The 13,316-nt window shown below is 63.6% G+C and overlaps 1 protein-coding gene across 4 annotated transcripts in view; it reads left to right on the plus strand.

Moving 5' to 3' along the window:
• Window positions 1-13,316, plus strand: part of LOC142466865 (uncharacterized) — a 39,777-nt gene that overhangs the window by 10,232 nt on the left and 16,229 nt on the right. The window contains exons 2-3 of one of the 4 annotated variants that reach the window (XM_075572400.1): window positions 8,275-8,355; window positions 9,810-9,950. The exons of 1 other annotated variant lie outside the window; for it this stretch is intronic. The gene's annotated coding sequence lies outside the window, so the exon portion shown is untranslated. The remainder of the gene's footprint in view (window positions 1-8,274; window positions 8,356-9,809; window positions 9,951-13,316) is intronic. 2 more of the 4 variants (XM_075572401.1, XM_075572402.1) reach the window with 2 other exon arrangements.

Genomic DNA, 13,316 nt, shown 5'->3' on the forward strand with positions numbered 1-13,316 from the left:
CCGGTTCTCTCGCCTCCCTCCCCCCCCCGGTTCTCTCGCCTTCCTCCCTCCCCCCCGTCCCCCCCCCCCCCCGGTTCTCTCGCCTTCCTCCCTCCCCCCCCCCCCCCCGGTTCTCTCGCCTTCCTCCCTCCCCCCCCCCCCCCCCCCGGTTCTCTCGCCTTCCTCCCTCCCCGCCCGGTTCTCTCGCCTTCCTCCCTCCCCCGCCCGGTTCTCTCGCCTTCCTCCCTCCCCCGCCCCGGTTCTCTCGCCTTCCTCCCTCCCCGCCCGGTTCTCTCGCCTCCCTCCCCCCCCCCCGGTTCTCTCGCCTTCCTCCCTCCCCGCCCGGTTCTCTCGCCTCCCTCCCCCCCCCCGGTTCTCTCGCCTTCCTCCCTCCCCCCCCCGGTTCTCTCGCCTTCCTCCCTCCCCCCCCCCCGGTTCTCTCGCCTTCCTCCCTCCCCGCCCGGTTCTCTCGCCTTCCTCCCTCCCCGCCCGGTTCTCTCGCCTTCCTCCCTCCCCCGCCCGGTTCTCTCGCCTTCCTCCCTCCCCGCCCGGTTCTCTCGCCTTCCTCCCTCCCCCGCCCGGTTCTCTCGCCTCCCTCCCCCCCCCCGGTTCTCTCGCCTTCCTCCCTCCCCCCCCCTCCCCCCCCCCCGGTTCTCTCGCCTTCCTCCCTCCCCCCCCCCCCCCCCCCCCGGTTCTCTCGCCTTTCCACTCCCTCCCCCCCCCCCCCCCCCCGGTTCTCTCGCCTTCCTCCCTCCCCCCCCCCCCCCGGTTCTCTCGCCTTCCTCCCTCCCCCCCCCCCGGTTCTCTCTCGCCTCCCTCCCCCCCCCCTGGTTCTCTCGCCTTCCTCCCTCCCCCCCCCTGCTCTCTCCTTCCTCGCTCCCCCCACCCCACCCCTGCTCTCTCCTTCCTCGCTCCCCCCACCCCACCCTGCTCTCTCCTTCCTCGCTCCCCCCACCCCACCCCTGCTCTCTCCTTCCTCGCTCCCCCCACCCCACCCCTGCTCTCTCCTTCCTCGCTCCCCCCACCCCACCCCTGCTCTCTCCTTCCTCGCTCCCCCCACCCCACCCCTGCTCTCTCCTTCCTCGCTCCCCCCCACCCCACCCCTGCTCTCTCCTTCCTCGCTCCCCCCACCCCACCCCTGCTCTCTCCTTCCTCGCTCCCCCCACCCCACCCCTGCTCTCTCCTTCCTCGCTCCCCCCACCCCACCCCTGCTCTCTCCTTCCTCGCTCCCCCCACCCCACCCCTGCTCTCTCCTTCCTCGCTCCCCCCACCCCACCCCTGCTCTCTCCTTCCTCGCTCCCCCCACCCCACCCCTGCTCTCTCCTTCCTCGCTCCCCCCACCCCACCCCTGCTCTCTCCTTCCTCGCTCCCCCCCACCCCACCCTGGCTCTCTCTCCTCCTTCCTCGCTCCCCCCCACCCCTGGCTCTCTCTCCTTCCTCGCTCCCCCCCACCCCTGGCTCTCTCTCCTTCCTCGCTCCCCCCACCCCTGGCTCTCTCTCCTTCCTCGCTCCCCCCACCCCTGGCTCTCTCTCCTTCCTCGCTCCCCCCCACCCCTGGCTCTCTCTCCTTCCTCGCTCCCCCCACCCCTGGCTCTCTCTCCTTCCTCGCTCCCCCCACCCCTGGCTCTCTCTCCTTCCTCGCTCCCCCCACCCCTGGCTCTCTCTCCTTCCTCGCTCCCCCCACCCCTGGCTCTCTCTCCTTCCTCGCTCCCCCCACCCCTGGCTCTCTCTCCTTCCTCGCTCCCCCACCCCTGCTCTCTCCTTCCTCGCTCCCCCCACCCCTGGCTCTCTCTCCTTCCTCGCTCCCCCCACCCCTGGCTCTCTCTCCTTCCTCGCTCCCCCCACCCCTGGCTCTCTCTCCTTCCTCGCTCCCCCCACCCCTGGCTCTCTCTCCTTCCTCGCTCCCCCCACCCCTGGCTCTCTCTCCTTCCTCGCTCCCCCCACCCCTGGCTCTCTCTCCTTCCTCGCTCCCCCCACCCCTGGCTCTCTCTCCTTCCTCGCTCCCCCCACCCCTGGCTCTCTCTCCTTCCTCGCTCCCCCCACCCCTGGCTCTCTCTCCTTCCTCTCTCCCCCCACCCCTGGCTCGCTCTCCTTCCTCGCTCCCCCCACCCCTGGCTCTCCTTCCTCGCTCCCCCCACCCCTGGCTCTCTCTCCTTCCTCGCTCCCCCCACCCCTGGCTCTCTCTCCTTCCTCGCTCCCCCCACCCCTGGCTCTCTCTCCTTCCTCGCTCCCCCCACCCCTGGCTCTCTCTCCTTCCTCGCTCCCCCCACCCCTGGCTCTCTCTCCTTCCTCGCTCCCCCCCACCCCTGGCTCTCTCTCCTTCCTCGCTCCCCCCACCCCTGGCTCTCTCTCCTTCCTCGCTCCCCCCACCCCTGGCTCTCTCTCCTTCCTCGCTCCCCCCACCCCTGGCTCTCTCTCCTTCCTCGCTCCCCCCACCCCTGGCTCTCTCTCCTTCCTCGCTCCCCCCACCCCTGGCTCTCTCTCCTTCCTCGCTCCCCCCACCCCTGGCTCTCTCTCCTTCCTCGCTCCCCCCACCCCTGGCTCTCTCTCCTTCCTCGCTCCCCCCCACCCCTGGCTCTCTCTCCTTCCTCGCTCCCCCCCACCCCTGGCTCTCTCTCCTTCCTCGCTCCCCCCACCCCTGGCTCTCTCTCCTTCCTCGCTCCCCCCCACCCCTGGCTCTCTCTCCTTCCTCGCTCCCCCCACCCCTGGCTCTCTCTCCTTCCTCGCTCCCCCCCACCCCTGGCTCTCTCTCCTTCCTCGCTCCCCCCACCCCTGGCTCTCTCTCCTTCCTCGCTCCCCCCACCCCTGGCTCTCTCTCCTTCCTCCCTCCCCCCCCCCCCCCCGGTTCTCTCGCCTTCCTCCCTCCCCCCCCCCCCCCCCCGGTTCTCTCGCCTTCCTCCCTCCCCCCCCCCCCCCCCGGTTCTCTCGCCTTCCTCCCTCCCCCCCCCCCCCCCCCGGTTCTCTCGCCTTCCTCCCTCCCCCCCCCCCCCCCGGTTCTCTCGCCTTCCTCCCTCCCCCCCCCCCCCCCGGTTCTCTCGCCTTCCTCCCTCCCCGCCCGGTTCTCTCGCCTTCCTCCCTCCCCGCCCGGTTCTCTCGCCTCCCTCCCCCCCCCGGTTCTCTCGCCTTCCTCCCTCCCCCCCCCCCCCCCGGTTCTCTCGCCTTCCTCCCTCCCCCCCCCCCCCCCGGTTCTCTCGCCTTCCTCCCTCCCCCCCCCCCCCCGGTTCTCTCGCCTTCCTCCCTCCCCGCCCGGTTCTCTCGCCTTCCTCCCTCCCCGCCCGGTTCTCTCGCCTTCCTCCCTCCCCGCCCGGTTCTCTCGCCTCCCTCCCCCCCCCCCGGTTCTCTCGCCTTCCTCCCTCCCTCCCCCCCCCCGGTTCTCTCGCCTTCCTCCCTCCCCCCCCCCCCCCCGGTTCTCTCGCCTTCCTCCCTCCCCCCCCCCCCCCCGGTTCTCTCGCCTTCCTCCCTCCCCCCCCCCCCCCCCGGTTCTCTCGCCTTCCTCCCTCCCCGCCCGGTTCTCTCGCCTTCCTCCCTCCCCGCCCGGTTCTCTCGCCTCCCTCCCCCCCCCCGGTTCTCTCGCCTTCCTCCCTCCCCCCCCCGGTTCTCTCGCCTTCCTCCCTCCCCCCCCCCCCCCCCGGTTCTCTCGCCTTCCTCCCTCCCCGCCCGGTTCTCTCGCCTTCCTCCCTCCCCGCCCGGTTCTCTCGCCTTCCTCCCTCCCCGCCCGGTTCTCTCGCCTTCCTCCCCTCCCCGCCCGGTTCTCTCGCCTTCCTCCCTCCCCGCCCGGTTCTCTCGCCTCCCTCCCCCCCCCGGTTCTCTCGCCTTCCTCCCTCCCCCCCCCCCCCCCCGGTTCTCTCGCCTTCCTCCCTCCCCCCCCCCCCCCCGGTTCTCTCGCCTTCCTCCCTCCCCCCCCCCCCCCCCCCCCGGTTCTCTCGCCTTCCTCCCTCCCCCCCCCCCCCCCGGTTCTCTCGCCTTCCTCCCTCCCCCCCCCCCCGGTTCTCTCTCCTCCCTCCCCGCCCGGTTCTCTCGCCTCCCTCCCCCCCCCCCGGTTCTCTCGCCTCCCTCCCCCCCCCCTGGTTCTCTCGCCTTCCTCCCTCCCCCCCCCCCCCCCCCCCCGGTTCTCTCGCCTTCCTCCCTCCCCCCCCCCCTCCCGGTTCTCTCGCCTTCCTCCCTCCCCCCCCCCCCCCGCCCGGTTCTCTCGCCTTCCTCCCTCCCCGCCCGGTTCTCTCGCCTTCCTCCCTCCCCGCCCGGTTCTCTCGCCTTCCTCCCTCCCCGCCCGGTTCTCTCGCCTTCCTCCCCCCGGCTCTCTCGCCTTCCTCCCTCCCCCCCCCCCCCCGGTTCTCTCGCCTCCCTCCCCCCCCCCCCCCCGGTTTTCTCGCCTCCCTCCCCCCCCCTGGTTCTCTCGCCTTCCTCCCTCCCCCCCCCCCCCCCCCCCCCCCCCCCCCCGGTTCTCTCGCCTTCCTCCCTCCCCCCCCCCCCCCCCCCCCGCCCGGTTCTCTCGCCTTCCTCCCTCCACGCCCGGTTCTCTCGCCTTCCTCCCCGCCCGGTTCTCTCGCCTCCCTCCCCCCCCCCCGGTTCTCTCGCCTCCCTCCCCCCCCCCTGGTTCTCTCGCCTTCCTCCCTCCCCCCCCCCCCCCCCCCGGTTCTCTCGCCTTCCTCCCTCCCCCCCCCCTCCCGGTTCTCTCGCCTTCCTCCCTCCCCCCCCCCCCCCCCCCCCCCGTTCTCTCGCCTTCCTCCCTCCCCGCCCGGTTCTCTCGCCTTCCTCCCTCCCCGCCCGGTTCTCTCGCCTCCCTCCCCCCCCCGGTTCTCTCGCCTCCCTCCCCCCCCCCCTGGTTCTCTCGCCTTCCTCCCTCCCCCCCCCCCCCCCCGGTTCTCTCGCCTTCCTCCCTCCCCCCCCCTCCCGGTTCTCTCGCCTTCCTCCCTCCCCCCCCCCCCCCCGCCCGGTTCTCTCGCCTTCCTCCCTCCCCGCCCGGTTCTCTCGCCTTCCTCCCTCCCCGCCCGGTTCTCTCGCCTTCCTCCCTCCCCGCCCGGTTCTCTCGCCTTCCTCCCCCCGGCTCTCTCGCCTTCCTCCCTCCCCCCCCCCCCCCCGGTTCTCTCGCCTCCCTCCCCCCCCCCGGTTTTCTCGCCTCCCTCCCCCCCCCTGGTTCTCTCGCCTTCCTCCCTCCCCCCCCCCCCCCCCCCCCCCCCCCCCGTTCTCTCGCCTTCCTCCCTCCCCGCCCGGTTCTCTCGCCTTCCTCCCTCCCCGCCCGGTTCTCTCGCCTCCCTCCCCCCCCCGGTTCTCTCGCCTCCCTCCCCCCCCCCCTGGTTCTCTCGCCTTCCTCCCTCCCCCCCCCCCCCCCCCGGTTCTCTCGCCTTCCTCCCTCCCCCCCCCTCCCGGTTCTCTCGCCTTCCTCCCTCCCCCCCCCCCCCCCGCCCGGTTCTCTCGCCTTCCTCCCTCCCCGCCCGGTTCTCTCGCCTTCCTCCCTCCCCGCCCGGTTCTCTCGCCTTCCTCCCTCCCCGCCCGGTTCTCTCGCCTTCCTCCCCCCGGCTCTCTCGCCTTCCTCCCTCCCCCCCCCCCCCCGGTTCTCTCGCCTCCCTCCCCCCCCCCGGTTTTCTCGCCTCCCTCCCCCCCCCTGGTTCTCTCGCCTTCCTCCCTCCCCCCCCCCCCCCCCCCCCCCGGTTCTCTCGCCTTCCTCCCTCCCCCCCCCCCCCCCCCTCCCCCCCCCCCCCCCCCCCTCCCCCCCCCCCCCCCCCCGCCCGGTTCTCTCGCCTTCCTCCCTCCACGCCCGGTTCTCTCGCCTTCCTCCCCGCCCGGTTCTCTCGCCTCCCTCCCCCCCCCCCCGGTTCTCTCGCCTCCCTCCCCCCCCCTGGTTCTCTCGCCTTCCTCCCTCCCCCCCCCCCCCCCCCCCGGTTCTCTCGCCTTCCTCCCTCCCCCCCCCCTCCCGGTTCTCTCGCCTTCCTCCCTCCCCCCCCCCCCCCCCCCCCGCCCGGTTCTCTCGCCTTCCTCCCTCCCCGCCCGGTTCTCTCGCCTTCCTCCCTCCCCGCCCGGTTCTCTCGCCTTCCTCCCTCCCCGCCCGGTTCTCTCGCCTCCCTCCCCCCCCCGGTTCTCTCGCCTCCCTCCCCCCCCCCCTGGTTCTCTCGCCTTCCTCCCTCCCCGCCCGGTTCTCTCGCCTTCCTCCCCCCGGCTCTCTCGCCTTCCTCCCCCCCTCCCCCGGCTCTCTCGCCTTTCTCCCCCCCCTTGCCTCTCTCCTCCCCCCCCCCCCCTGGCTCTCTCGCCTTTCTCCCCCACCCCACCCCTGCTCTCTCCTTCCTCGCTCCCCCCACCCCTGGCTCTCTCTCCTTCCTCGCTCCCCCCACCCCTGGCTCTCTCTCCTTCCTCGCTCCCCCCACCCCTGGCTCTCTCTCCTTCCTCGCTCTCCCTCCCCGGCTCTCTCTCTCCTTCCCCTTCCCTGGCTCTTTCTCCTTCCTACCACCCTCCCCCCGGTCCCCCCCCCCCCCTCCGGCTCTCTCTCTTTTTCCCGACTCTTTCTCCTTCCTCCCACCCTCCCCCACCCGCTCTCTCTCCTTCCTCCCACCCCCCCCCCCCCTGGCTCTCTCGCCTTCCTCCCCCCCCCCCCTGGCTCTCTCGCCTTCCTCCCCCCCCCCCTGGCTCTCTCGCCTTCCTCCCCCCCCCCCCTGGCTCTCTCGCCTTCCTCCCCCCCCCCCTGGCTCTCTCGCCTTCCTCCCCCCCCCCCTGGCTCTCTCGCCTTCCTCCCCCCCCCCCCTGGCTCTCTCTCCTTCCCCCCCCACCCTGGCTCTCTCTCCTTCCCCCCCCCACCCTGGCTCTCTCTCCTTCCCCCCCACCCTGGCTCTCTCTCCTTCCCCCCCACCCTGGCTCTCTCTCCTTCCCCCCCACCCTGGCTCTCTCTGCTTCCTCCCTCCTCCCTCCCCCCGGCTCTCTCTCCTTCCTCCCTCCCTCCCCCCGGCTCTCTATCCTTCTTCCCTCCTCCCTCCCCCCGGCTCTCTCTGCTTCCTCCCTCCTCCCTCCCCCCGGCTCTCTCTGCTTCCTCCCTCCTCCCTCCCCCCGGCTCTCTCTGCTTCCTCCCTCCTCCCTCCCCCCCGGCTCTCTCTGCTTCCTCCCTCCTCCCTCCCCCCGGCTCTCTCTGCTTCCTCCCTCCCCCCGGCTCTCTCTGCTTCCTCCCTCCTCCCTCCCCCCCGGCTCTCTCTGCTTCCTCCCTCCTCCCTCCCCCCCGGCTCTCTCTGCTTCCTCCCTCCCCCCCGGCTCTCTCTGCTTCCTCCCTCCTCCCTCCCCCCCGGCTCTCTCTGCTTCCTCCCTCCTCCCACCCCCCCGGCTCTCTCTGCTTCCTCCCTCCTCCCACCCCCCCGGCTCTCTCTGCTTCCTCCCTCCTCCCACCCCCCCGGCTCTCTCTGCTTCCTCCCTCCTCCCACCCCCCCGGCTCTCTTTCTTTCTTTCTTTCCCCCCTCCCTGTCTCTCTGTCTCTCTGTCTCTCTGTCTCTCTGTCTCTCTGTCTCTCTGTCTCTCTGTCTCTCTGTCTCTCTGTCTCTCTGTCTCTCTGTCTCTCTGTCTCTCTGTCTCTCTGTCTCTCTGTCTCTCTGTCTCTCTGTCTCTCTGTCTCTCTGTCTCTCTTCTGTCTCTCTGTCTCTCTGTCTCTCTGTCTCTCTGTCTCTCTGTCTCTCTGTCTCTCTGTCTCTCTGTCTCTCTGTCTCTCTGGCCTCCCCGGGAAGGAGAGAGAGCCAGGGAGGAAGGAGAGAAGGATTTAGGAGAGCTTGTAGACAGCAGGCTTAGCAATAGTGCCCAAAGTCATGCAGTAGCTGCAAAGGCAAACAAGATCTTATCCTGAATCAATCGGGCAATGGATGGAAGGGAATTAAACATATTAACTAGAGAGAGTGCAGAGAAGAGGCACCAAATTAATAAAGGGGATGGACACGAGGCTAACTAAATTAGATTTATTTACATTAGAAAAGAGGTGTCATTATCCCTATCAGCGCAGCTTTAGAGGGGGCTTCTGCAGGCATGTGGAAATGCAGGAGACAGGCAAGTTTAAATTTTGCCGTTCGTGCAAGCGCAGGGCCGGTCACGTGACTGCCAGAAGCCAATGGCAGTCCGTGACGTGGCGCCCTAACCCCGCATTGCGCACAAGCGCGCTCGCTGACGCTCTGTTACGCCGGAGTAGCCCGCAGACCAGACCTGTCCCTAGAACTGAGGTGGCAGGTATGAATACACACACTGACAGAGCGAGGGACGTGTCCGGGTTGTGGTATTAGATGGTGCCAGGCCAGATGGGGTGTATTGCGTGAATACTTGCCTGTACCGTTTTCCCAGAAGAATGGTCGTTGCCGAAATCAGGGGTAGGAGACGTATGGAAGGATCGAGATGAGTGCCGTGGTCGAAGGGAGCCAGAAGGTACGTAAACAGGAACAATCCAAAGTCGAGAGCCAAAGGGGGTAGTCTGCCAAGCCGCGTCTAAACCGAGAGAATCAAAGAACAAGCACTGTGAAACGCCCATACAAAAACTATGACGAGCGAGGAAGCACAGAACAGAGAGGGTATATAAAGCTGGAACAGCCAACCAGGAGGGGGGGGGCGTGCCTGGAGGAGCCCAGGGAGCTTCAGTGCATTGGATGCTGTTCTTAGAGCTCAGGTGACACTCAGCAAGAGCCAGATTGTAACCGTGCGGTGTTTGGGGGCGGAGCCTGAGTGGGGATAAGTTCAAGGGCTTTTGTGTGTGCCTAAAGAAACAACAAAGGGATAGGGAGTGATCACAGAACCATACTAATTGAATGAAGTAGTCAAATACATAAATGCGGTAATCAAGTAATGGGTGCAAACTGTGAACTGAAAAGTGAATCAGAAAAGGTGAAGGAAAACACAAAATGGATGTGCCCCCTAAAAGAATTCACTTAAATGCACACCATAACAGTGTAAAAATTAGCTTTTAATAAATTTACTTAAAACATATATTACCAAAGTAATGTGTAATGTGAATTAAAAATATATTAAATCAACGCTATCAGGCAACCTTGTCGTCAGTTATAAGTTCATACTATCCCAGTTAACCACTTAATAATGGTGGGATATGGAGGACACAGGTTGCTAGGAGTCAGGGTGTTAACTGGGATAGTATGAACTTATAACTGACGACAAGGTTGCCTGATAGCGTTGATTTAATATATTTTTAATTCACATTACACATTACTTTGGTAATATATGTTTTAAGTAAATTTATTAAAAGCTAATTTTTACACTGTTATGGTGTGCATTTAAGTGAATTCTTTTAGGGGGCACATCCATTTTGTGTTTCCCTTCACCTTTTCTGATTCGCTTTTGTGTGTGCACTGTAAGTCCGACGTGCGCATGAGAGGAAGCAACGTGGGGTGCGCACGGAGTAGCGATTCTGCGCCGACGGCTGCGGCGCAGAGCGTAGAGGAAGTACCTCGTGGAGCGTCCCACCATGCCGAAGGGTAAGTGATGAAGCTGAAGGGGGCTTGCGTGGTTGTAGTGGAAGGGTCTGAGCAGTGTAAGGAGAGAACCATGAGCTCCGCCTGAGGCGCTGTGTGCTCACATTCCTAACGCGCTCATGCAGGGACAAGAAAAATCTCCTGCATGAGCATCAGCGCTGATCAACTTACTATGTCCCAGGCCTAAGAGGGGATATGATAACCAGTGTTCGACAATCCTATACATTTACACCCCCGGGGCGAGTGGATTTAACCTCTGGGCAGACACGTGTTGGCGCTCTGTCATGCTCTATGTGAGCTGAGCAGTTAAGCCTGCCCTTCCTTCTCTGCACAGAGGTAAGTACTGATGTCCTCTCATGCATCCCCCCTTTTATAGTGTGTGTGTGTGTGTTTCTGCAGCTGCTGCCACCTGCCCCAGAGTTTGGGGAGCGCGAGCAAAGTGTGCAGCGAGTTCCCGGCGGGAGGGCAGTGTGCTACCACCCTGGGCAGTACCGCAGAGCGGGGAGGCAAAGAGAATTGGAATGGAATTGCAAACATAAAGTAAGTGTTTTAACCACACACATACACATATACAAAAAGGGACGTTTAATTCAACCCATTTAATGCCAGAGGGGTTCTACCACTGGCAAAGGCTTTTGCAACATGTAGTGGTTTTGTGGGAGCTTAATGCAAAGTTGGGGTGTTGATGGGATCTCTAATCAGAGCATAGTATTTTTACATAACCCAAAACATGTTGCATCTTGATGCATAATTAAAATGGCATGAAAGTTTGTTTTTTTTTCTCTGTCCTACCAAAGGCTTTTGCAACATAGCGGTACAGGGAACTTTTAATGTGAAGTGGGATGTGTGGCTGGTGTTTTGTTATTTGTGTATGTGCTTGAGATCTCACTGGCACGTGTGTCATGTTGCTGACCACAAAGCTATTGCAACAGATCGGTGCTCCTTTCATTACTGGTCATAGGGATATGAGGCTAGAAATGTATCCAGCAGACTCCACCCCACAGCTTGTTGCATGAAAGGGTTACTTTGCATTGTAACCCCCTTCCCAGTAAAACTTCAACATCAGGTTGTTTTTTATTTTTTTATTTATAAATTACTGTTTTTTCCATAACTAATATCTCACTTTTTTGGGGTATCCTGGTTAGGTAATGTGATTAATAATACACATTTTGGCACAGAAGTGGTTAAACTGAGCTGTCCTCCAATTCTGCATGTTATCAGAGGCAAATGCAACATGTGCTTGCCTCCTGTGAAACTTGTCTCTCGGCTGCTGGTGAATTCATGCAGCAGGCTTGTGTCTTTCAAAGGAAACAAAGCAAATGCATTGCCAAAGGGGCGCGGGGGTCTTCATATATCAGCATCCTTTTCTGCAGAGCCAGCTATCACGAAGGGGTTAACTGACAATTCTCAGCTGAACTTCTTTCCTGGGGTTAACTGACAATTCTCAGCTGAACTTCTTTCCTGGGGTTTTCAAAGGCTATTGAAACGTGTGCTGTTCCCCTGAAATACTAATGCCATGTGGAGTATGTGAATCCGTGCTTCAAATGAAGGGAGGGGGGGGGATGTTTTAGCACACTGATCTCACTGTTTCATACTGTAGCACAAGCATGTCAAACTCGCGGCCCACAACAAACATATTTCCGGCCCAGCCCAGTGGTTCCCAATATGTGCGCCGTGGCTTGCCTAGAGTGGCGCCGCGAGTATCCTCCCCACCATCCCTCCAATTATCCCCCCCACCATCCCTCCGATTATCCCTCCCCACCATCCCTCCGATTATCCCTCCCCACCATCCCTCCGATTATCCCTCCCACCATCCCTCCTTCATGCCGGCCGGGCCGCAGGGGATTGGCTGCAGGCAGAGAGGAAGCCGGGGACGGGGCTTCCGCTTTGTGCAGAGCACACGGTGAGTGTGTGTGTCTGCGTTCCCGCTCCTGGCTCCTGTGGCTGCGCGGTGTCCCGTCCCCTTCTGCCCCGGGTGATAGGGGGGGTGCTGGGGGGGAGTTAGTTGTACATTTGCCTGTCCTGCACGGATCGCATGCCTTTCCTCCCCTCCCCCCTCCTTCTCCCCCCTGTCACTCACATCCGTCGCCGCCTCTGCTCTCCACTGTTCTCCTGTGTGTGTGTGTATATATCTGTGTGAAAAACAAAACAGAGAGCGCACGCCCCATAGTGTAACACTGTAACATTTAATGTAGGGAAGGGTGGATGGGGGGATTAAAAACACTCACAATAGGAAGGTAAAATAAGAGCAGTATGTGATATATAATCTCCACCAAGGCAAGTCCAAACCAAAGATTCCCTTTGATAAAGTTGCATTTGTTGCGACGAAACACGTCAGGGACGTACCTTACGACATTACGTCATCACGTTGTGTGCATCCTTTACGGCCGGGGAGCACATGTAGTGATAGTAAGGCCAACTCTGATACCAGATGCACCTGGAGGATTTCGAGTGAACCGGAGGGACAGCGCTGTTTGGGAGACCTACTCCAGCTGATCTTGGACTCTGCTGCGGTTTGGACTTGCCTTGGTGGTGATTATATATCACATACTGCTCTTATTTTACCTTCCTGTATGTATGAAACTGTGTGTCTGTGTGTATCTGTGTGTGTGTGCCTGAGAGAGAGACGTGTGCCTGAGAGAGAGACGTGTGCCCGAGAGAGAGACGTGTGCCCGAGAGAGAGACGTGTGCCCGAGAGAGAGACGTGTGCCCGAGAGAGAGACGTGTGCCCGAGAGAGAGACGTGTGCCCGAGAGAGAGACGTGTGCCCGAGAGAGAGACGTGTGCCAGAGAGAGACGTGTGCCCGAGAGAGAGACGTGTGCCCGAGAGAGAGACGTGTGCCCGAGAGAGAGACGTGTGCCCGAGAGAGAGACGTGTGCCCGAGAGAGAGACGTGTGCCCGAGAGAGAGACGTGTGCCCGAGAGAGAGACGTGTGCCCGAGAGAGAGACGTGTGCCCGAGAGAGAGACGTGTGCCCGAGAGAGAGACGTGTGCCCGAGAGAGAGACGTGTGCCCGAGAGAGAGACGTGTGCCCGAGAGAGAGACGTGTGCCCGAGAGAGAGACGTGTGCCCGAGAGAGAGACGTGTGCCCGAGAGAGAGACGTGTGCCCGAGAGAGAGACGTGTGCCCGAGAGAGAGACGTGTGCCCGAGAGAGAGACGTGTGCCCGAGAGAGAGACGTGTGCCCGAGAGTGAGACGTGTGCCCGAGAGTGAGACGTGTGCCCGAGAGTGAGACGTGTGCCCGAGAGAGAGACGTGTGCCCGAGAGAGAGACGTGTGCCCGAGAGAGAGACGTGTGCCCGCCGGAGCCGGAGAGGGAGGGAGAGTGCCTGAGCGTGCCGGCGAGGGAGGGAGAGTGCGTGCGCGTGCCGGCGAGGGAGGGAGAGTGCGTGCGCGTGCCGGCGAGGGAGGGAGAGTGCGTGCGCGTGCCGGCGAGGGAGGGAGAGTGCGTGCGCGTGCCGGCGAGGGAGGGAGAGTGCGTGCGCGTGCCGGCGAGGGAGGGAGAGTGCGTGCGCGTGCCGGCGAGGGAGGGAGAGTGCGTGCGCGTGCCGGCGAGGGAGGGAGAGTGCGTGCGCGTGCCGGCGAGGGAGGGAGAGTGCGTGCGCGTGCCGGCGAGGGAGGGAGAGTGCGTGCGCGTGCCGGCGAGGGAGGGAGAGAGAGAGTCAGAGGTGCCAAGTGTCAGGAAGAAAACATTATTTTTATCGTTGTTCTTGTTTATTTTTTATACTGTACTTTTCGAAATAAACCTACGTTTCTATGAAAATTGAAGTTTTTGTTTTTTTGTGGCCTACCTAAACTTAAACCTTGTTTATTTGGCCCATGTTGGCCTTTGAGTTTGACATGCTTGCTGTAGCATATCGTGACCCTTGGAGTGTTCATCTGCATGTTACCAAATCCTACTGCAATGT

Source organism: Ascaphus truei, chromosome 15 (genome assembly GCF_040206685.1).
Source record: "Ascaphus truei isolate aAscTru1 chromosome 15, aAscTru1.hap1, whole genome shotgun sequence".
Lineage (NCBI taxonomy): Eukaryota > Metazoa > Chordata > Amphibia > Anura > Ascaphidae > Ascaphus > Ascaphus truei.